The sequence below is a fragment of the Antechinus flavipes genome, chromosome 1, assembly GCF_016432865.1.
Source record: "Antechinus flavipes isolate AdamAnt ecotype Samford, QLD, Australia chromosome 1, AdamAnt_v2, whole genome shotgun sequence".
NCBI classification, from domain to species: Eukaryota; Metazoa; Chordata; class Mammalia; order Dasyuromorphia; family Dasyuridae; genus Antechinus; species Antechinus flavipes.
Window position 1 is genome coordinate 449,106,554 of NC_067398.1, and position 26,120 is coordinate 449,132,673.

General features: G+C 33.6%; 1 protein-coding gene across 2 annotated transcripts in view; it reads right to left on the bottom strand.

Moving 5' to 3' along the window:
• Positions 1–26,120, bottom strand: part of KCNB2 (potassium voltage-gated channel subfamily B member 2) — a 457,934-nt gene that overhangs the window by 218,308 nt on the left and 213,506 nt on the right. The window lies entirely within an intron of this gene.

Below are 26,120 nucleotides of genomic sequence, written 5' to 3' on the forward strand. Positions count from 1 at the left end.
AAGAAAAGTCTCCAGAAGACTGTACTGCCCTAGGCCAAATATTTGTATCACTTTATTATCTTTCTATCCCTGGCATCCTGTGTATCTTCCAAAGTAAAACAGTCCCTACCTTCAAGTAGCTTACATTCTAAGAGCAACATGTATATAGGCAAATAAATGTATCGACAAAAGTTAAAATCAATAAACAAAGTCAAAATGTACAGTAAATAATGCACATTTCTTTTAGAGGATAGGGGAGGGTAGCAGGGGTGGAGAAAAGCAAAGAGCAAATCAATAAAGGACCTTTGTAGTAGGCAACACCAGAACTGGGTCTTAAAAAGGGTTAGGGTTTGCAAAAAGTGGAATCGTTCAAGGCAAAGTGAATGTGTTGCCTTTGAAAGGCACAGAGATAGGAAGTGAGATACCAAGTTTGGAAAATAGTGTTAGGCAATTTGGCTGTAATGTAGAGCATTTAAGAGGAAATAATGTGAAAGTCTACAAATCTGGAAACATAGGCTGAAAGCAGACTGTGAAAGACTTCCAATGCCAGAGGATTTGGGGTTTACTTTAGAGGCAAAATGTAGTTTTCAGCAAGAGAGTAATATGGTTGGCACTGGGCTTTAGCAGTATTAATTTGGCAGTTGCTTGACTTTTTTCTAGGGACCCCTATTATCTTCTTATTTGTGTCCATTTAATATTCTTTGTGATACTTGTGTGCAAAACCATGTGCCCTCATGGTCTTTCCTCTATTTTCATTTCTATTCAAACCTATACTCAAGAAAGGATCTGATATCAGTCATTAATTATTATAGCATAACTTCAAGTCATTATGTAAAGTCATGTGTGACATTGTGAACTATAATCTCTAACTAAGGAATAAAAGAAATTCATTCATTCATTTATTCGTTCATTCTCCAAATAGTTATAAAGCATCTTTTCCATTCAGAGCACTGTGCTAGACAAAAAAGAGTCACATTAGATGACATGGTGTCCTTGACCTCAATAGTTAAGTAAGGAGGGAGATAGGTTATAAACTCATTAATACTCTTGTACAAAATATTGATTTGGATCAGAAAAGGCTTCCACTCAGGGGTTACCTCAACTAGTGCCCCATAGAAGAAATTTCAGGCAACTATAGGTAGATAGAGAAGGTGCTCTGGGGAAAAGGACTTTTTTCTAAAATTTCTGAAATCAGACTGCCTATGTGTGAGGCTATGAGTGGCTCTTTACACCATTATATTTATATGCATGCATACAGATAACAATAAGAAAGATGGCTCTGAATTTTAAGGCAGTTGAGGTCACTTGAGGCAGATCTTCCCACCCTTTCCTAACAAACTTCTGGCATCTGTCAGGGAGACTTAACAACAGCTATAAGTTCTGAGGTTGGCTCACTTTTGACACATCCCGTCAAGCCTTCTGTTGAAATTGTAGTCATGTAGTATAAGCACATTCAGAATGTAACATCCTCAAATTCTGCCAGCTGGAGCAAGAAGCTGCAGGAAGTGACAGATCTGGTTAGAAGATGGATGAGGGCAGGGACACTACTTGCATCTAAAAAACAAACTTCTTAGCCCTAGATAAGGGAACTCATCAAAATGGATTTAAGAAGTTCTCTGGATTCAATAATGAGTGGGCTTTGATTCCTGTCATGGTGTTCTTAATAAGCAGTGCCTTTGTGTTTTTGGACTCTCACAGGGTAGGTTGAACTATTCAAAGGAATTTCAGAGTGATACTGAGGTTCAGCCAAGTTAGAGCTAGTTCCTTAATTATCCATTAATGCTATGAAATGAATTAGTCTTCACATGCATGTATGGCTTTCCTAGTCTCCTCTTTAAGAAGGAACAATGACTCCATCTATTTGGAACTCATGCATAGGCTTTTCTGCTTCTCTGTTATCCCTCTATTTTTTTTTTTTCTGAAGCAATTGGGGTTAAGTGACTCGCCCAGGGTCACACAGTTAGGAAATGTTAAGTGTCTGAGATCAGATTTGAACTCAGGTCCTCCTGACTTCAGGGCTAGTGCTCTATCCACTATGCCACCTAGTTGCCCTTCTCCCTCTATTTTTAATAGGAGGTTATAATCAATATGAAATCTGAACTTGAATCAATTTTGTTAAGGGAAAATATCCTTAATCTTTAAGCAGATATTTTATATCAATCAAATATTTAAATGGCACATTCTAAGATAAATCCTGTTTGTATCTTGAGTAAACTAAGAGATTAAGGCAAATGCCAATCATTTTAGTAAATGCCATGAAGATAAGGTGATAGAGACCTCTGCATATTCCTAGAAAAACAAAGCTATTTTTAACTTAAACTTTGATGTCTGTCTGTATCTTTAATGCATCCAGTTATGAGTCAGATATTGTTCCCTTTTTTGATAAAAGACAGAAATATGATGCCAATGAGAGGCAGTCTAGTATGGAAGAAAAAGCAATAACAGACTGGAGTTGAAATTAGATAATTCAGATTAGTGTCCTATTGAACACTCACTAGTTGTGTGTACCCAAATGTTCACACAATCTTTCTCTGGATTTCCATTTTTTTCATCTGAAAAACAAAATTGCAAAATAATTGATGTAATACTTGTTCTTATCTCAGAAAGTTGTCTTAAAGAAATCATTATGTAAAGCTTAATGAGATACATTTTATATTTATATAATATATATCTACATAGATATGTCTATAGATAGTTTGTCTATAAATTTATACATCTATATATTATATGATGTTCTTATTGTTCAGTCATGTCCAGTTCTTCATGACCCTATAGACCATAGCATGTCGATATTGTTTGTGGAGCTTTCTTGGTAAAAATACTGGAGTGGTTTGCCCTTTCCTTATCCAATGGAATAAGGCAAACAGGTTAAATGCCTTTCCCAAGGTCACATAGCTAATAAGTGTTTGAGGCTGAATTTGAACTCTGATCTTTGAACTCCAGGCCCAACAGTCTATCTGCTAAGCCACCCAGCTTCCTCCTAAATATTATACATCTATATATCTATATAATATGATTTCATTGCTCACTCATCAAGTTGTATCAAATAAGATAAATCATGAGAGTGCTATTATGCATTATTTTAATAAAATAAATTATAAATAAATAAAATGAAACCAGAAGTCATAAGAAAATTAAACTAAATGAAATAATGAGTCAGAGACAAATGAAAGACATGGTGGGTAGAATTGATTTTGCCCTGTGTTTAAAGGAAAGAAGAAACTACTTTGTAGTTTGCTATCTTGAATTAAAGGTCTCATGAAGTATAGAAGCAAACAGAAAATCACAAATATACTTAGTATTGATATATTAATATATATCATAGAAAATAAGAAGTAAGTAATTTATAGGAAAAACTTGATAGGATCTTTTGAACTCAATAAACATACTTTCATACTCAGTGATTTAATGTGAATGCTAGAGGATTTTGAAAATTATTTTGGGAAATGTGATCGGGGTAAAGTTATAGATAATATAGATTTCACTCTAAACAATGTTTATTGATTTAAAAAAACAGAGGTAAATTGATAAACGGCCAAAGGATGTGAACAGATAATTTTCAGATGAAAAAATTTAAACCATATGTAGTCACATGAAAAGGTGCTCCAAATCACTATTGATCAATGAAATGAAAATTAAGACAACTCTGAGATTCCACTACACACCTGTCAGATTGGCTAAGATGACAGGAAAAGATAATGACAAATGTTGGAGGGGATGCAGGAAAACTGGGACACTGATACATTATTGGTGGAACTATGAACAGATCCAACCATTCTGGAGAGTGATTTGGAACTATGCTCAAAAAGTTATCAAACTCTGCATACCCTTTGATCCAGCAATGTTTCTACTGGAATTATATCCCAAAGAGATCCTAAGGAGAGAAAGGGACCCACATGTGCAAAAATGTTTGTGGCAGCGCTTTTTGTAGTGGCGAGAAACTGGAAACTGAGTGGAAGCTCATCAATTGAAGAATGGCTGAATAAGTTATAATAGATGAATGTTACGGAATATTATTGTTCTGTAAGAAACGATCAGCAGGATGATTTCAGAGAGGCTTGGAGAGATCTATATTTTCAATAATATTTTATTTTTCCAAATGAATTGATACTAAATAAAATGAGCAGAACCAAGAGATACATGGCAACAAGAAGACTATACGATGCTCAATTCTGATGGACGTAGCTCTCTTCAACAATGAAAGGATTCAAACCAGTTCTACTTGTTTAGTGATGAAAAAAGCCATCTACACCCAGAGAGAGGACTATGGGTACTGAGTGTGGAACACAACATAGAATTCTCACCCTCTCTGTGGTTTACTTGCATTTTGTTTTCTTTCTCAGTTTTTCTTTTTCTTTCTTCTTGATCTGATTTTTCTTGTGCAACAAGATAACTGTATAAATGTGTATACATATATTGGATTTAACATGTATTTCAACATATTTAATATGTATCAGACTACCTGCCAGCTAGGGGAGGTGGGGGAAGGATGGGAAAATTTGGAACAAAAAGTTTTGCAAGGGTCAGTGATGGAAAAATTACCCATGCATATGCTTCTCAAATAAATAAATAAATCTTTAAAAACAGGGATAAAGGGCAATTTTGATGTTTTGTTTCAGATATGATATCCTCTGGACACACATTAAAATCACAAAATTGGCAACATCAATTACTCCAGATCTTGTCTACTGCGATTAACAAATCTAATATGCAAATTACCCTATATCTGGTATGACTGTGTCTGACATACTAAGATGGCTTGACAATTTGCTGGTATTGGCATCAAAATATAAAGAAAAAAGATATGGGACCATTTCTGGTATTTGCCAATGTTTTAACAGGTGCCTAGTGCAGTCTCAAACCAAAGGATTCCCTAATGATGCAAGTTTCTCCAACTATTTTTGATACTGCACTTATGGCAATGAGTTCAAAAATATTACAAAGCCTCCTCAGAGAAATTAAAAATTATTTAAAAGAGATTAGTTTGATCATCCACAAGAGAAAAGTAAATGAAAAACATCTCATTATACATGTTACTGCCTAAATGTGGAGTTTTTTTTTTTTTTAATATCATCTCTATGTGTTTCTCTTTTGGTATTTCTCTTTCTCTCAAATCACATCTTGCTAAAAGAATCATACAATATATCATTTAGGATAGGCATGACAGTAGCCATGATTTTCAATGCTCTTAGTTTAACTGGGGGAAAAGTTGCTTAACTTAATTGATTCTCAAGTTCCTCTTCCATAAAATTTGAATATCTTATAGCAAACTCTGCTTGTTAGGGTTGCTATTGAGGCTCAAATGATATTATACAAAGATCTTTGGAAACTATATGTGATAGCTGGAATTCTTATTGTACTATTGCCTTAACACTTTTGAAATATTGAAATTGAAAAGATTTCCTCCATATTGATCTCAAAGAAAATCATGGCTACTATCAGACAATCTCTTTTAAATAATTTTTAATTTCTCTCCTCACCAGAGGATGACATAGCTATACTCATGCATCTACTTGACTAAACATTAAAGTATCAAAATAAAGTATTAATTACAAGAACTGATGTGACTTGAGGAAAACCAGAACATTTTACATAATAACACCAATATTATATGATGATCAAATGTGAATGACTTGACTCTTCTTAGCAAAACAGTGATCTAAGACAATTTTAAATGATGAAAATTTCATCGTTTCCTTTTTTTGGGTATTTTTTGGTCTGTGTTTTATTTTACAACATGACTAATAAAGAAATATGTTTTGCATGATTGCACATGTATAACTTCTTAGTTTATTGTTCATTGTCTTAAGGAAAAAGGGAGGGAAGAAGAGAAGGTAAGACAGAGTTTGGAACTCAAAATAAAAAAAAAATTCACAGGATAATTTTATTGCATTTTTAAAAGAAACAGCAAGTTATATATAATATATTTGTAGTTTCATGTGCAGTCATCTTTTAAAAATTATACTATTATAGAGATGCTTGTTTTATTGAATAAATTAAAAATAAAATAAATAAAAATGTACAAGAAATTAATGTCAAAAATTCTTTTTACACATAACTGGTGAAAATAATATTTTAAAAATTTAAACATAAACAATTCTTCTAAACATTTACATATTTACCAAAATAAAATATTAAACAAAATATAAAATGATGTGGCAGTCTTTTTATTTCTTTTTGGTATTTTTTAAATCATAATAAGATTGTAGTATGGATAATTCTTTTTTGACTTGCTCTGTGATATCATTAGTGTAAGAAACTTGCCTCAATTAATCTATAATATATAATCTTAGAGCAAAGATTCTAAGTTGAAACTGTAATGTTAAATCATGTGATCCAAGTGACATGGTCAGTGAGTGGCAAAGGTGGGAACTAAGAATTCAGGTATTCTTAACTCTGAGGTGGATTCTACCTATAGTCTAATGCTGCCCTCAAACTGGTCTTTATTTGTATAATTTAATCCATAGTATGCCTTTATTTAGGTTTGAGTAGAAGATTGACGTGGCAAAATGTGGATTGTTTTCATCCCCTAATGGTATTGAAGATGGTTGTCAGTTTTTAGTTAGAAATACAGTGATTATCACAAGCTAAAATAATTGATTTCCCTAGAGGAAATGTAATTTTAATTGATTCCAAATATCTTGTTTATTTTTTTCTTAACATCTTCAATGCTACCTAAAATAAAGTAAAAGGAACAATTAAAACATCAGTTCCTGAGGATGAGCACTTATTTGTACAAAATAAAAAATATACATATTATATGGGGAAAAAATGCAACTATAAGCCTGAGTACCATTTAACTCAAGAAGAAAATGGCTTGGGAAGGATGCAATTTAAATAGTCTTGGTGGTAGAAAGTGACTATAATTTGACTATGAATCATGGTGATGCTCTCAGGAAGATTGTGACAAGGAGACAAAGGGGGCCCTGCTGCCCATTATAAACCACTGAATTTTGTTCAGATAAATGCATCTTGTCTTTTAAGTTGAAGTAACCTATCAAATTCTCCTCCCCCCAAGCTAACTTCTTAGTTCACACTAATGAAAATGCACTAGGTACAGTACAAGCTGTCTAAGTCATTAGAGCAAGCCTGTGCTTTGACCACCTGCCTTGCTCTAGTGGGAAAAAAAAAACAGAGAGAAAAAAGTTCAACTTTCTTTAAAGCCATTGACCTTTAGCAGATATTGTTCAAAATCTTTCTTATTACTGCTGTTCATTTTACTCCTGGCATCAAGGTAACTACCCAAAACTATGCTTTGAAGGGCTAAAGTAGATTTATTTTCTAAAGAGAGAATATTAATTCTGGATGCTTGGGATTCAAGTCTTGAAAAATTTGATTACTTCTGTGTACTTCATACAGATTTTATCTTTTCTGAATCATATTTGTTCACTGTTACTAGAAATCCTATTTCTAATAACATATACTAATACTGACTCTGAAATGTCAATAACTTATTGCTTCTGTCCACATCTATCCAAAATAATGGTGCTTGCTAAATATGACCAGTTAAGGATGAAAACTTTAGATCAATTTCTAATACAGATAGCATTATATGGTGGAAATAATGCTGGATCAGTCATACATTCAGACTTTGAATATTGGAAAGGATTTTAGTAGACATTTATACAGCCTATACCAAATCATACCATATCATACCAGGCAATGGTCATAAAACTTCTGTTAGCAGACCCCAAATAAGGGGAATCTATTTCTTTTCAATATGGCTGATCATACTTTGAACATGAATCATTAGAAGTTTTTATTACTCCTAACATCATGCTTTACTTTGTCCTTTCACAACTTTTACCCATTGCTCCAATTCCCAATCTCTGAATCCAATATACTACTTAAATTTGTCTTTTATGTGATAGTCTTTCAAACATCTGAATATGATTATAATGCCTTTCTTCTCCAGCCTAATTTCTCCTAATTTCTTTGAATGATAGTCTATGATAATGGGACTCAAATCTTTCATGTGATGATGACCCTTTTCTGAAATATGACTAATATTTGTATTATTTAATCTTATGATATTATCATTAAGTGCTATGTAATTATAAGTTATTATAAGAAACATAAGTATTAATAACTCAGATATTTGTAATGGTTTTCAGATTGTATAATTTACTGCATCCCTCTAGAGGCACTAGGTGGCACAATGGGTAGAGCACTAGATCTTGAGTCAGGAAGACTCATCTTCATGACTTCAAATCTGGCCTCACATACTTACTAGCTCTATGATCCTGGGCAAGTCACTTAACCCTCAGTTCTTCAACTATAAAATGAGCAAATCATGTAGTATCATTCCCAAGAAATGTAATCACAGAGTCAGACATGACTGAAATGACTGAAAAAAACAAGCTGTATCTGCCTAGAAGTAGATCTTCTAAATATTTCACAAATAGCAAATAGAGATTTGGAGTAGTTAAGTTACTTCAATTTAATTCAACAAACAAAATTTTTAGAGCCTTCTATGTACAAAGCACTGTACAAGATACTCCATTCAACAACAAAAAAATCTCAAGAGCCTTATCTTCATAGAGTTTATATTCTACTGAAAGGACAGCAAGAATAAGAAAAAAAATACAATTTGAGAATCTCTAATGACTAAAATGGAGGGGAAATTACTTTCAGGAAAGGAAGTGGCACATGTGCTACAATTTGATCCAGGTTAGGCATTCTTATAAGCAGAAGTGAATAGGGAGTTTCTTCTAGACAAGAAAAAAAAAACCTCATGGAAATGGGATTTGGAATTCTGAGATCAGAGAACAGTCAATATTCTATGTTTATTGAAACACAAAGATTGTAAAAGACAACATGAAATAAGTTTGGAGACAGGGGATATGGGTTCAAATCTCTGATCTGTCACTTATTGCTACTTCTTTTTTCTGGGTATCCATTTCCTCACCTATTAAGTGAAAGGGTTGGAATTAAATGATCTCTAACAAGTTTTTAAACTCTTAATTTATGTCCTAAGTTCAGAAAGGAAGGTTGGTACCTGATTGTAGAGAACAATAAATGTCAGACTGAGGAATTTGTATATATTTCTAAATGCAATAGGGGGATATGCAAGATTTTTTTTTTCTTAATAGAGAATAACATGATTAGATTGAGATTTAGAAAGATTGTTTTGGCAGCTGTGTGAAGAATGTATCAGGCTAGGGAGAGATAGGAAAGAGGGAGAGCAACTATAAGGCTGTTGCAAGAGACAAGTGATAAGGGCTTCAATTGGGCTAATGAATGTATTTGTGAAGAAATCTTAGTCAGACCTAGTTAAATGGCAGCACTAGAACTGGAATGTGCTTGAATCCAAATCTACTACACTTTCCACTAGACCATGCTTCCTCTCTAATCAAGAGTGTCACATGCATAGACATTCTACTATATTCTGTTGAGCTTTACAGCTTGGAAAAAACAGGAAATACTATCCTAGATTTCAGTTCGATTTAAAGAAAATGAGCCATGTTATAGACTAGATTATCTTATTGGGGTTTTCTTAACACAGTAATACAAACACACAATGGAGCATATCTATATGTTGCTGGAATATGCTGGTGTTTGTTCTTCTCTACCAAGCTGTCTAAAACAGGTGGAGCCTCTGGGGACAATTTTTAGCATTTTTAGAAACAGGGAACACTTCCTGATGCATGTTGTGCTTGCATCCTTTATGGATAAAATACTGTTATGCCTTATCTAAGCTATAGTTCCTAATGAGACAGCTTTTGCATCTTAAATGACTATCTAATTACTAATCTAAATGTTGTCTATTTCCAGATTGCAGATGATAAAACCTCCCAAAATGATCCTGCAAATCAGTCCAGCAGGCTGAGAAAGAGAGGTAGTCCCCCTTAAGAAAAATCAGCAGCTATAAAAAGAGCAAGATCAAAAGTAGACTGTCACATCACACACCCACTGTAGTTTGGCTGACAAAAATAGCCACTTACACAGATTTAGTGCATTTCAATGTCAGGCTTTCCCCTCTTCCAAGCCTGCCTCCCTCCCTCTCTTTGCTCAAACCCTGTTAACTATTCACATGGGGAGTTTCATGCTCAGAAGTGATGCCAGTGTTAGTAACAGTGAAGGAAGACGGAAGGCAAGAAGCTGTGGCATGAGGTCACCTGCTTAAATCCCCTGCTTTGATTCACAGTTAATCTGTCCATTGCCCTACCCTTTTTGGCCTTGCAAATTCAATCTAGGAGATGAAGGGTTGTGACCCAGAACTAAAGAATTGGCATCCATCATATACCACATTTTGTGTTTTCTTTAGATTGATGTACTGAGGGACTACTATCTGCAAAGTAACAGCTGTTTCCATTTGGTTCCCCTTTCCTAATTCAGTGGGTCTTCTTATTATAAGGGACTAAAAGCTTTAGAATGAAGTTTTCTCCAAATTTCATTTCTTTTAATTTAAACTTAAAATGAGAATCTATGGTTTATAAACAGTAGTGTGCCAGAGTTAGCTTGTACCACTCGATTGTGTGAGCATTTACATCTCAGAAATTAAGGTTTGATTTATTATTCTGTTGATTGTCTAGATGTAAGAAAGTGATGGAGAAAATGTTAATGCAGAATAAATTTAAAAGTGTGTCATGTGAACAAATTTCCAGTCCTCAGAGATCTGGTTATTAAATATTTATTAGAACACCCCTATTTAAAGGTACAAAAGTGGATTTCAATCCTTAAAGTATAATGTGGACAGTGATTGATCACAGGGGATGTTTGTAACCATTTTGAGAGATATAATTAGGCAAAGTTCACAGTAAACCCTAATACACTATAGTTCTTCCTCATTAAAATTGAGGGTCATTCAAAATTGGTCACTCTAGCAATTCTAAAGGAAGAACAAAATAGAAGAAAATTATATATTTCCTATTATGACAAATAGTTGGATAAGCAGTCCACTGAGAAAATTTATTGCTACGCATATCTTGGGAATATCCTATAGATGGGCAATGAGCTTCATTAGCTCAGAGTTGAATAGGAAAACTATAGTCCATTCACCAATACTAAGATATCCTCTGCTACAAAAGCCTATCTTTCAAACACTAATATTTGAATTACAGAATATCACAAGATCAAATAAAATACAATTATGTGTCCCAAAAGATGATGAAAAGACATAGGTGAAAACTGATGATAGAGACTAAGAAGTGGCATTACTGAGGGAATCTATGATTGAAAAGGGAAGTAGATTGATCAGGTAACCATAGGGAAGCCTAATCACAGATAAACAACTATAGGTATCTGCAAAATATTAAAAAAAAAACAGAGGAAAGCTTTCATACTGCTAAGTAAATTCTCTCTGAAGAATTTAGAGAAAAACATTAATAAGAAACATAGGAAATGAAAAATAAATGGGATTTAATCTATAAAGGTATCACATAGACTGCAAGAAGTACCCACCTTGATGAAATAATGAGCCCACTGATACTGTGATTTAAGATAAAATTTGCTGTAAAACTAAAAAGTAAAATCATTTTATCTGGAATGCAAATATTAGTGATGAGATTGGCAATGAAATTAAGAATTCAAGAGCAGTTTTAATGAAGACAAACACTGACTGATTTGATCAAATAAATATACTAGATCATTACTAATTAGTTTTAGAACATTCAATTACTCCCAAAGTGGATCAGACTTTAATTCAAGGTTTAGAAAGAAGAGTTCCAAATTACCAAATTATAAAATTTATAATTTGGTAATTTATATATATAAAGATATTTTATAATTTGGTAATTTGGATATATATATATATATATATATATATATATATATATATATATATATATATATATATATATATATATATTGGAAACAGGTAGATGGGATAGTAAGTAGAGTGGTGGGCTTGAAGACAGAAAGATCTGAGTTCAAATCCTGCCTCAAACGTAAGTCTGAGGCAAATCATTTTGCTTTTCTCATTCTCAGTTTCCTCAACTTGAAAATGGAAATAATAATGGTACAATATTGTTGTGAGCATCAAAAGAGATAATAGTGTGTATATAGAGTACTTGCAAACCTTAGTCCTATATGAATAATAGTAGTAATCATTATTATTTCTTTTGTAAAAGTACCTCAGTAAAAACATACAACTGGTCTTTAATAGGTCACCTTAACTCTACCATGTGCCACTCATACAGATATAGCAAATTCATTGTTATTTAGCTAATTCTTAAAATATAATTTCCCATAATTGATTGGGGTGGGGATGGAGAGTCAATAGTTTAGATTGGAATGCTTCCGAAAAAGAATTTATATGAACTATACCAGTTCATGATGTGTTTTTCACATCAATTTCTCACACTCATCTTGAGATAGATTGACACAGTTGTCCCATGTTATCTGTGAAGAAACAGGGGTAGAGAAAGGTTAAATGATTTTTGCACTCATACAGAGCATTCTCATCCATTTGTAAGTAAATACTGTGTCAAAACATAGTATTTGTCAGGACAATCTCAAAGTAGTATGGTTTTCACAAGGTTTTTTACCTTTTGGTCCTAGAATTTAAAATAACATAGTAAAATCTATTCCATAAGAATCTTATATAATTTGAGCTCTCTACTGATTGCCACTTCTAAGATTCATTACTGAAAAGATATTGTATGTAAAAAATGGTGACATTTAAAATTAAGACATGGCATAATCCTAAAGTGGCTTCTTAATCATAAGAGAGAGCAAATTTTATTTGATTCAGTTGAGTAGAATGTAGCCTCCAGCAATATGTCTCCTTTGCATATCCTAATAATATACAAGATTCCTTGAAAGATACAATTGTGACAAACTTGCTTAACAACTCTCTTAATATTAATATCAAGCAAAGTATATAACAAAAGGATATATGTTTGCCAAAGATCTTTATCACTGTCATAAAGGATGTCCAGGGAAAAAAAATCCAAATGACTAAGGAATTTCCTATACATCATGAAATTCTCCAAGTATTCTTATTTGCAGATGACAGTATGCAGATTAAAGTCATCTCTGGATTATTGTAGAACCTCTATCCCACATGAAACAATCTATTTTTGAAGAAACGAATAATCATTCAAAAAAGTTTGGCTAACTATCCACACAGAAAAAAAAAAAACAAATGGATGAAAAAAGTCTATTATCTGGACTATTATATGGGACTAGATGGGCAATTCATATACATAAACTATTAGTATATCTATTTTGTATTGACATAGCAAATGCATGAGTAATTAGATCAAGAATAGACTTTGTACAGTTTTACTTCATTCAAATCCAATTCACTTGCAAGTCAAGACGTCATTCTCCTGATGTCATTAGGCTCAAGAATGAAGGATGAACAATAACAACAACAATTACAATAGGAGAGGGAGAAGAAGGAAAGGTGGGAGGGACTGCCTTTGGAAATTTGTGTGGTAGGTGCCTTCAATGCAACTTACTTCTCAGATGTACTAAAATCCATTTCACAAGCATTCTGTATACTTGAATTCTTTATTGATTGTCATTTCTAAAATTCATTACTGAAATGAAATTGTATGTAAAAAGGGTGACATTTAAAATCGAGCAACACTCTTCTAGTTATGTTATGAATCTGTAAATCATGGAATTGTCTTAGGAAGATTCTGAAGATCACCTGAAAAGATAAGACACCGGACACTGAGGTCCTTTCTTGAACAAAACTTCTATGCATTCCAACTCTACCGTAGAGAGCACAACTCGAGCTGGCCACATTGTTTGAATGCCAAATATATTCTTGGCAAAAAATTATTTTATGGAAAACTCATATAGGGACAGTGCTAAAAAATTGGTGAGAAAAAGTGATACAAGGACACTCTCAAGGTATCTCACAAGAACTTTAGAATTGAGACATGGGAGACACTGGCACAGGTCTGCCCAGCATAGCATGCCTCCATCAGAGAAGGTCGTTATTCTATGAGCAAAGAAGAATTGAATTAGCCCAAAGGAAACACAAAATTAGAGAAGCTATTCCAAATGTTCACATGGACTATTTGTTCCAACCTGTGGCAGGATATTTGTACAGTCAGACACACTGTAATTTGATTCTAACATAGTGATATAATTTTGATCTTCTGAAAAAGGACAACAACCAACTCTGTAAATCATGGAATATCACCATCTTCAAGGAATTAAAATGTCCTGCCACCCAAAATATAATAGAAAGACACATAAGTTATAGATATGTTGTGTCATATTATCAATGACAAATTTTGAGAAAAATTGCATAAATGCTTTCCTGATTATCTACATCCAGAAAAATGAGGGAGAAATTCATGTGACAAATGACTAGCCCACATTTAGTGTTGATACATAGGCATTGCTCCTGCCAAGAGACTAGATGAAGGTCTTTAGTACATTAGAAAGACTCTCTTTAGAGGATTTATGGGAGGACCTACTAAAAATCACACTCACTGAGTAAGAGTTAGAAATGGCAACATTCCCCACATTGATGAAATCCTAGATCTGTTGAAGTATAAGACAGTTTTAGAGTGTTATGGATTTTATAAAGTGGCTAATCTGTGAATGTTAAAAATGTTAACCTTTATTTTTTTAAATTGTTATTATCCTAAACAGCCTATGTCCTAAACAGAATGAAAAACTAAGAGCTTCCTGCATGTAGGTTCATCATGAAAAGAAATGCTTACTAACAATTCAGAAAAGCTACCTGATAGCATAAACATGTTCACAAGTTCATAAATTTTAGTGTTAGAAGCTCCTTTAGAGACCAACTAGAGTTCAATCTTTTCATTTCATAAATAAGGAATTCCAGAGACATTGAGGCAAAATGATTCATCCAAATAACAAAGCTTGTTATTGGCAGAACTGGGCTTTGAACCCAAATGGTTCTCTGATCCCAAATCAGAGTGGTCTTTTCAGTTTACATTTCATAGCCTCAAAATGGCTTATTAGTCTCAAAACCCATTTTATGTTCTTGGAAATTAAAGCTAGTTGCATCTGGTTTTCTCTTATACCCATTATTTTGACAACATTCTGGTGTTTATCTGCACCCTGAAACTCATTAAAGGTTTAAATATTAACATCTAAAATTCTATGACTAGTAACCTCTCACTTGATGGATGGAATTATATAAAATATTAAAAGGAATATGTGGATATAAATTTTTAGAAATGAACCACATTCCTTTCCCAATTCCAAGAAAAAGTTTCCCTCTGACTCACTTTTATAAAAAATTGGCAAATCAAAAGAAAATAGAATTCAATCATGTACATATTTATTCTCCTAAACCTTCTAGATTTATAGGAATGAATGAATAAAAAAATATTTATTAAGAACTATAGTAAGAGGCAGCTAGATGGCACGGTGGATAGACCACCAGCCTTAGAGTCAGGAGATCTGAGTTCAAATCCAACCTTAAACACTTAGCATTTCCTGGCCGGGCAACTCACTTAAGCCCAATTGCCTCTCAAAAACAAAACAAAAGCAAGAAAAATAAGAACTATGGCAAGCATATTGTATTGAGATATAAATTCAAAACAGCAAAGATATCTTCTATGCATAAGTAATTTATATTCTGATCAGGGATACAGTACACAAAGTGGACTAGCAACCTGAACAATAATAATAATTGATATTCAGAATGATGATCCTGAGTCACTGCAATATTTTTCTAAAGTGATAAAATTATATTTGGTTCATCTATCTCACATGAACCAATATATTTTGAAAAGATTTTCAATGAGGGGGTTTTAGATAAAACTATCAACCAAATGTTGAATTTAACTAGAATATTCAATTCCCCAGGAAATCCAGGTTTTACTGATATGAAACTCAAATCCGTGCATAATATGCATAATAGAATTTTTAAAATGACATCATATCCTAATATAAATAAACTTAAAAAGCTGGTTATTGGAGAATAATTGTTGAAATAGCACTTAGTAGGAATGATGGCCTTAAGAACACAAACTCGGGCTGTAACTCATTTGATATTATTGAATATATACCATTTTTGGGGGGTAAGTATATGTGTGTGTGTGTGTGTGTGTGTACACATACATCCATACACATATCTACATCTACATTTACATTCAATTAAATTGTATGAGCTCTACCTAAGGTGGTACATTTGTTATTCTGACTCAAGACTCTGGAGACTAAAAACACTTAACAAGAAGAAATGATAGCACTTAACACATAGTTAGCAAGATTAGTTAATTGGAACAGGAAGCCATCAGATCTGAAATTTTACCTCAGATGTATTTCTGCAGAAGTTCTAAATCATTCCATCTGACTTACTTTAAGTAGATTTTGTGGTGTTTGCATGGGTACCAGAAGTGAAAACTGAATGTATATGTTCACATTTTTGTATTCATACCTATAGATTGCTAGGATTAGAAAAGAGCTTAGTTAGCATTTTAGATCATCTAGTTGAACATCTTTATGAAACAGAAGTTTTTTTTTTTTTTTTTTTTTTTGCTAAACAAGCATTTATTAAAAACCTATTGTGTGCCTGATACTGCACTAAGACCTTTACACTTACTATCTCTTTTGGTCTTCACAACAACCCTGAGAGATTGGTGCTATTATTATCCTCATTTTACACTTGAGTAAACTGAGGCAAACAGAAACAAAATGATTTCTCCAGTCAAAAAGCTTGTAAGTATCTGAGGAAAAATTTGAATTTGGGAATTCACTCCATGAAGAGTCACAAGCAGAGTCAGGCATTAATTAAATCCAGGTTTTCTATTCCAAGTCCAAAGCCCTTTCACCATATCACGCTGTGTCTATGTCTAGATGTAGACATGAAAAGGTATGTGCATTATATGCAAGTATGTCTCATTGTTGTTTCTTTCATTTCCCTTAAAATAAATGTGGATACTTTTTGGGTAAGAATTGGGAGGGGAAAGAGGAGATAGTGATGTTATAAAAAGAGATGAGAATTAAGCTTTCTGGTCAGGACAGATACATTTGGCATTATTCACTTCCTAAAACAGAGCATTCCCTTTCCCTATTAAATTTCTCATGCTTAATTTATAGCCCCAAATGGTTTATTTGGTAAGTGTTTTTCCTTCTGTCAGCTGAGTAATTTCTGATTTATAAGACATTAAGAAATGAACATACTTCATGTTGCCTGAGGTTTTTGAAATGTAAACTTCTCTCCCTAGCACTCAATCATAACATTCAAAGATTATAAATTAAAAGTATACATACATGTCATCAATGTAATTTCCACAGTTGATTTAAATCCTTAATATCTTATTACTGAAGATGCAATATTAAAATTAGAAATGCTGAAGAGAGAGTTAATCACCTTTGACTCTACTCTGATTATTCACATTTGGTAATAAAAATCTCATTTTGATTGCAAGAAACTGGAGCCATACAAGTTATTTCTGGTTGGATTCTGAATTGTGTCACACAAAAAGTTGTGGCCTGTTGGATTATAAATGATTGTATTATGAAAGAAAAGGTAAGATGACTAAATTATTAAGATAACCTATTATAAATAAGCTTCTGCCCTTTCCTAATTCCTAATTTGCTTTTAGGATTCAATTGACATTTGACTTGAAATGCATACAACTTAATTTAGACTCCATCAAAGGCCATTTTAGATAATTGATTAGAAATTTATACTATAATTTTATGGAGGTGATTGGTTGCTTAAAATGACAACAAACTAAAGCTAATGTTTGTCAGAATAAAACTTATAGTATTTTTAGGGTTGAATAGAATTTTCTTTTTACTAATTATACTATCTTGGACCAGTATTTCTGTCCTCTGTCATACATAAGAACATGGTCTCCTGAAAAGAAAGACCCAGAGGACTTTACCTATGTCACAGGATTTCACTCTTTTCATCTAACATCCCCCTGTCCTTCTTACTTATGCCTAAAATTCCAAAATCAGACATTCTTTCTTTCTCCCTACTAATATGCAAATACTCTTAATAGAGAAATGATTTTAATTATTTTCAGATATTTGCACTATAATGGAACACTTGCTCTAGTCCTTTTGCTGAAAGAAGGATTTGATAGGACAGGGGTGTGCAAATAGCATGAAGTCATGGGTTAAAAACTTCTATGGGAAGAAGCAAAAGTAAAGCATAAAAATAGCCATCATTAGAGCATATGCTTTCATATTCATGAGTATATAAGTATATTATACATATACATATACACACATATTAGATACAATTTATATATATATATATATATTTATACATACATACAAATATATACATATGAGACTAAAAAAGCCATGTCTAGCAAATCCTAGCAATATTTCTATCCCCACTTTGCAGCTAGAGTCAATGGGGCACAATAAGTGAAGACAAGGGCCTCTCTGCCACATAAAGACAATGTGCCCCTGATAAGTGCCCTTGGCAAAGAACAAATGTTCTGCTCTCTCTCAGTGATTCAGAAATTGCTTGAAACTATCAAGCCATTTCCAATTTGCATGGATGGAGGGGATTTCTTCACCAGGAGTTTCCTACACTGGAGAAATCACAAATGTGAACAAATAAACACACATACTTGGTAATGGGCTGAAAGAGATTAAGGGGCTGCATAAAGTCATACAGTTAGTATCAGAGGCAGCATTTCCATTTAAGTCTCTCCTGACTCCATTTTCAATGCTCTGCTTTATTTTACTATGCTGTGAATAGTCAAAACAAATCCCATCTACTTAAAAATTCTGTGTACAACCAACCTAGCTATATGTTAATTTCTCTCTAAAGAAATCAGAAATAATAATAGTGTTTGAATAAAATGAAGATTGAGCCATAAATAACAATCTTTGTACCTGAAGCTACTTAGAGAGAGATGGGAGAATGGAGGGGTGGTCAAGTGAGTACATTCATTTGGGGCATGGCCATTAGGGGGAAAAACCTGTCCAGGAGGTCAGGAAGTTTCTAAGCTACTGAAAGACTGGCTACCTCCTAGAATCCAGAGAAATGCTCTAGAATAGCAATGTAGCAGCTGGAGATAAGAAAACATCCTGGGATGGGAACTGCAAAACGGGAAGTACCAGGCAGGGTAAGAACTTGACTGGGGTGTGACTGCTGGATGGAGGCCTCTAGGGAGTAGGAAACATATCCCAAGGTGTTCTTAGCCTAGTCCCAGATCCTAATTTTGACTGTACTAGAAATCAAAGAAAAGCACAACTAGTAAAAAAAAAATCAGGCACTCAAATAGTTTTCACTTTTAAAATGAGGGGCTTGGACATTAAATGACCTCAAAGATCTCCTTCAACTGGAGACCTACTGATATAATGTCACAGTGATATTGTTTTTTTGTTGTTAAGTTTGACTCTTTGTGACCTCATTTGAAGTTTTCTTGGCAAAGATAGTACAGTGGTTTGCCATTTCTTCCTCCAGCTCATTTTACAAATAACTAAACTGGGGCAGAGTCTCACAGCTAATATGTGTCTAAGGTTGAATTTAAAATTAAATTTCTTTGCGGCTTTCTTTAACAATGAGATGACTCAAATCAGTTATACTTGTTTAGTGATGAACATAGCCATCTATACCCAGAGAGAACCGTGGGAACAGAGTGTGGATCACAACATAGCATTCTCACTCTCTCTGTTGTTATTTGCTTACATTTTGTTTTCTTTCTCAGTTTGTTTTTTTCTTCCTTCTTAATCTGATTTTTATCATGCAGCAAGATAATTGTATAAATATGTATGCATATATTGGGTTTAACATGTATTTTGACATATTTACCATGTTGGACTACCTGCCAGCTGGGGAGAGGGTGAAGGGAAAGAGGGGAAAATTTGAAACAAAAAGTTTTGCAAGGGTCAATGTTGAAAAAATTACCCATGCATATGTTTTGTAAATAAAAAGCTTTAATAAAAAAAATAAGTCTTCTTGATTCTAGGCCCAGGGCTCTATGCTTTGCCATCTTGCTATCCTGTAATCTTGCTTACTCAATGCCAAATCCCTAGCTTGCCATTTCTTTCTCCTAAATCAACTAGTTATTTTGGCACACTGTTATCATAGCCTGACATATTAATGAGATATATTTTAAGGAAGAAACATTCCTAATTATATTAGCATAGAGAAAGTCTGCTAAGATCTCAAGAGACATAAGACATTGACTGCGTTGCAGTAAGAAGAATCATAAGAAAAGAATGTAAGGTGTCCGGTTTTATAACAACTTCTCTCACCTCTTTAAGAAGGAATAAAACCTTCTTGGGTATGTGTATACATGCATAAATGTAAATGCACACAAATACAACACATGAGTACATGTGTACACATGCATATATGTGAACATACACATATATGGTGTAAGGTATAGAAGGCAAAAGATAGAGCGAGGAGTATATATTTAAAGCAAGGGAACAGAGGGTGAAGTGAAAGGGAAGGAGACTAATTGGATTAAACTTCCTTCATTTGGACAGGTTGCTCAGTTGACCAGAAAATATGTTAATAATTGCTGGTATTTATATAGAACTTTCAAGTCTACAAATCACTATATATAAGATATCTCATTTAGTGGTATGGAAGTTTTATAAGGTCTCATTTTTGATACTAGCTGCCTAGATACTATATTCCTAATGCCAGTTAGCCTCCTCGAAAATACATTTTGTTATCATTCAGTCATATCTGACTCTTCATAACCATATATATATATATATATACATACATATATATATATATACATATATATATATATATATAGTCACAGTGATATTATTTTTTCTTGTGAAGTTTGACTCTGTGAGACCCCATTGAAGTTTCCTTGGCAAAGATACTAAGGTGATTTTCCATTTCCTTCTCCAGCTCATTTTACAGATGTCATAAGTTAGTAAAAATGTTTGAAGCTAGATTAGAACTCCCCAAAATGAATATTCCTGGCTCCAGAGCCTGCATTCTATCCGCTATACTATCTTGCTGCCATCTGTAGTTTGATCATCAATGGGAATTTAAGTATGGATGCCTTAGTGTGGACCACAGTTATTACTAGGTTCATTTCTTTCACTTCTTTCATTTCTTACTACTGCCTCAAAGAAGCAGAAATTAGTGGAACCTGTCAGAGATGAAAGTAAGTAGCTTTAATCCTAACTCAAATAAACTTCAAAGGCTGTGGTTTGTGTGTACTTTTGTTAGTACCAAAGCCATCAGCAATGACAAAATTATAAACTTTCGTGACACTGAATCAAGTGGTGAAGTGATTCTCTACCTTAGTTACATGAAATGGTAGGTAGGAAAAAAATCTGACATCTCTTGTGTGAGCTGGAATAAATACATCAATTTAAAAAGTCACTTTGAAGGTAATATTCATATAAGCAAATATATGCCCTCTTTACTTTGAAATAATGTACATGCATTTTTTCCTTGTTACTAAAATATAATATTTTGAGCTGAAGATTTCAGGGAGGATCTTGGACAAGCTTTCCATTTTCCAATGGGTGAGAAACTGAGGACCTGAGAAGTTTTTTTGGGGATGGGGGAGATAGTTGTCCATAGTCAAAGGCAACTAGCTGCATATGGTTCCCAAACTAGGACTTGGACAAAACAGAAAAAGTAAAAAAAAAAAAAAAAAAAAAGAAAGGACAAGGGGAGGAAATAAATATGAGCCTAGAGGATTTGTTAGATGTACCCTTAGGTTCCCGAAATGGAGCTGTTAAAAAGTAAGTTTGCAAAAAGTTAGAATCTTGGGGAATTAACATTCTGATTTAAAAAAGACTCCACTCCCCCTGTCTTTTTTTTTTTTTTTTTTTTTTTTGCAGGTGCAGGAAGACTTATTTTCATGCCACTTGTTTGTCATTGAATCATCTTAAGAAGTTTAAAGATCAAAGTATGAATTTTATTCATAATTTAAGAATCATTTCTTGTCTTTTTAATATTAGATTTTATTGATATCTGTTGTTTTTCATTACTTAGAGTTTCCCTTCCATCTGTCCCTACTGAGTACAAACATACACACACACACACACATTATATATGTACCCATATATATCTGTATATAATTTGTGCTGCATCAATCCTAAACATTAATTTCAAAATTTGACAAATTCTTCAAGTCTAAAATTTCCAAGAGCAAGAAAGTCACTTATTCCCTATACGGATCTACTTACTACTTCCTATCTGATCAAATCAATGACAAAAATAGTTTGAAATCTGATTTGATTAAAGATCATTCAATGAACAAACATTGAGTGTTAGGGGATGAAATACATACTTATTAGATAGTTTCAGACACTCTACTCTGTATTTTATGTGCCAAAGTTCAGTTCAATGTTTTTCAGCAGATGCTATATGTTTAAACCAAAGATACCCTGGGGATGTTTTCACTAGACTGAAGAACCAGAAGACCACAAACCTGGGAGTCACTAAAGAACCTAAACAGATCTTTTGGAGATGTTCTTGACTGACCCATCTTAAAGCATGATGGAGCTTTGAGAGTTAGCCCAAATTAGCACTGTCATGGGTAGAACTTTAGCATATAATGCCATGGCTACTATGACATATTCCTCCTTTTTGATATTACCAAATTAACTAGTCACATAGAATTTTATTGGCATTTAGAATAAGAAATATACCAATTAATTTTCTTTTCTTTTCTATAAGACAAGTAAGTATATTAACCTCTTTATTTATGGCTCCAAAGTAGAATTTACATCAAAAATATTCCCCTCCAGAAACTTCAACTCTTTTTGAAATCTAAAAATCAAGTCAATAAGTCAGAAAGCATTTATTAAATATTTTTATATTTGGCACTGTGCTAAGCACTAGGAATATAAATATATACAAAAAGATTGTTTCTGGTCTCAAGGAGCTTACATTCTAATGAAGGAAGAAAATACATAAAAGGAAACTAAAGAAGGGGGTATGGAGAAGGTACCCACTTTAGTGGGGTTAGCACAATTATAGGATCAGGAATAGAATCTGCTTAAAAATGGAGTAAATATGCCTAGTCTGGATGCTCCTTAATAATGGAGTTCTACGAGGAACTGACCAATTAAAAGAAGAAGCTAAATGAGCATAAGGATATTCCAGAATGAGTAGGCTGTTAAGATATGGTGGAAAATGAAGTCTGGAGAGTTAGGAGTGAAGCCCAGACAGGAACAAAGAAAGGATGAGTATTCTAAACATAATGTTAATCTGTTATCCCTCATTCTCAATTAGATGAACTGACAAATGGCTCAGCAGACATTTATGAAGTTTTAGAATAATAGTTGTTAGGTTGGGTCCCCATGAATACTTTAAAAATAATATTTTGATAGCTGTATTTCAGTAGAATTGGTTTCCTTGGTAATCATATATATTTTGTTTTATGTATTCAAAAACATTATTTTGAGAAGAGACTTCACCAGACTTCCCAAAGGACCCATGGCACATTAAGGTTAAACACCTTTGTTGCAGATTATCAACTAAGAATTCTGTTTTTTTTTAATGGAAGGCTCATTCTATTTTATTTTACAAAATAAATGGTGAATCACACTAAAAACACTATAGAAAAATCTTATGTATCACATTAGAAAAAATATTAAAAAACCAAAACCACAGTCTTGGTTCATCTCCATGATTCCAGGATACCAGAAAGGGAAATTTCCAGGAGATGGCAGGACATCGTTGGTTTCTCTTTCCTATTGGTACGGTGTAGAAATGGTAGATGACTCACAGGTTACCAAACAAAGATCCATGTGTCCTCTGTGCTGTGCATTCCAGCAGAGAAAACAATATCACAAGTTTCTACACCTCTAAGATCATAATTGAGGAGGCAGGAAGTTCAGGGCTTGGAATTAAACTCGTGGGCAAATTAAAAGTGGAATAGCAGAGCATATAGAAAGTATTGGAAAGCATGTGGGCAATACAATGGATGGACATCACCTTTGTATGTACTGGGATTTCCTCCTTCATTCATGGTGCACTTTTTGGAAAAGGAAGTTGCTTCTGGTTATGAGGGACATATGAACCCTGAGAAGAAGAGATGGAAATGCCAAATTGCATACAGATTTTGAGAGAGGCCTGTGCATCCAACTTAAACTAGATATTATAAAGACTCAGCTGTGATAGGGAGAAATATATCTTTTGACCTGTCCTTACAATACAGAGATTAAGGCAACAATGAGCCATCTGCACTGAGGAACAATATGAACATCTCATGTTCATTTTGAACAGACCTTTGAACAGGTTCTAAATTTAGAAAATGCCAACAATGCACAATATTTTGGCAGTGTAGAAACAATAGAGCTTAGTAGGTAGCAAGAAAAATAGGAAACTTCCAGAGAGAAGATAAATTCTACCATCTCCCCCCACCTTCAGTCTGTTCCTCCTTCTTTTCTCACTACTCCATTCATCTGAAGAAAGGCTTGTCTTGAATTAAAAAATTCCTACTTAATAGCTCTGTTTCTGAATAAGGTAAACTTTTGGAAAGTCATTTTCTAATCTCATCCTACCACCTATGAGGTTAAATTTACTTCCTTCCCTTAATTCTAGCTCACCTTTTCTGTTACCCATACTTATTGTGTGCACATTTAGACTTGGATTTTATCTGTTTGTAGCTTTCTTGGATGATTTTCCTCCTGTGATTTTTTGCTTTTCTTTTTTCTACTTTGTAGTAATTCTCTATGGTATCTAGATAAATGGATATACATAAGCATTCTCTTGCTTCCTTTTTACTTTAAAGCTCTTTTGATTAGATTTGCAATGCATTCAGGGGATATTTCTAGGCATGTAGAAATTGGAAAAAATTGAACTGGCCTTTGTATTTTTCCATGATATCTCAAGTTTGATTAAATGTGACAATTATCACAGCAGTAAGAAAGAAGATGATTTTTCTGTTTGCTGCTGGATCATAGTTTTATAAGACTTTGGAGTGGGAAACCACCTTCAAAGGTCATCTAATTCAACCCTTCATTTTTAGAGAGGAGTAAACTGAGAGAAAATAACATATTATTTTGAAAATGCCTTTCATTTTGGTACTATGCTATACCCAGGCTTCATATAGCAGCAAAAAGGAGTTTGTTTATCCTGTCTAATTTATTTTTACCTGATTTTTTTTAAAACTAATAACCTTGGGGTACCTAAGATAACTTTGGTAATGGAAAAGAGATTGAGACGAGTATTATTATGAATACTGAATGCAAATCATTTTTAGGATCTTGTTACAGTATTCTTTTTGATAAAATCTGAGGTAAAGATGATTTCTGTTTTTACATAATTATACTATAACAAATAGCTTTTAGAGGTCATCGAGGTGACATAGTGTTAGGATTGGATTCATCTTCTTGAGTTCAAATCTGCCTTTGGATATTTACTGAAGGTGGTTAACCCTAGTCCTTATTTACCTCCATTTCTCATGTTTAACATTAACTGGAGAAGGAAATGGTTAATCACTTTAGTTTCTTTTCCAACAAAAACCCAAATGGTATCATGAAGAATGATGAATGACTGAACAACAAAAACTAGTAGTATATATGTAGTGTGGAACTAAATCCCAACAAATCTTTGAATGCTTAATATGAGTCAGAGACTATATTAGGTGATGAAATAATAAAAAGTACATTTGGGGCAGAGGAGTGGGGACAGATTCTACAAAGGCCAAAGATGCTGATGAAATGCTGAATCTGAGGAATCAAACAGAGCAATTGTCTCTGGTTCTAGCAAAAGGAGGGAATTGCCCTAAGTTATCATTTCCTTTTCCATCACAGCTTAGGTCCCTACCTTCTCCTTCCCCTCCAATGCCCAGGACATTGTTTTCACAGCTTGTCATGTAAACTGGGTCTTTCAGGCCTATGATCTGATTTTTCTTTCCCTAATCTTCCAAGAGGAAGTAGCCCTGCCTTGAATCCCAGTTGGGTTCTAGTACTACTTCTCCCTGCATAGGGCTGTCTACATCAACTTCTGCCCAAGGATCTGACACTAGAATACTATGATGTTACATTCATATTACTCAGATTTCTTCCTTCCTTGTGGGAACTTTTTGGTTGTCCTGTCTTTTTTTTGGGCAAGACTATATAATTTTTTGCTCCTGGTTGTCCTCAAGCTGCTATAACTCAATTAGCCAGAGATCTGAAATTTCAATAATAAGTATGCTCTTAATAAAGAGCTAAACCTACATGCATAAAAGAATTACTTGGCAGAGTGGAATAGAGAGCTGGCCATGTAATCAGGAAGAGAAGTTCAAATCTGGCTTCTTACTAGTTGTATGATGCTGGGCAAGTCATTTATTCTGTTTCAG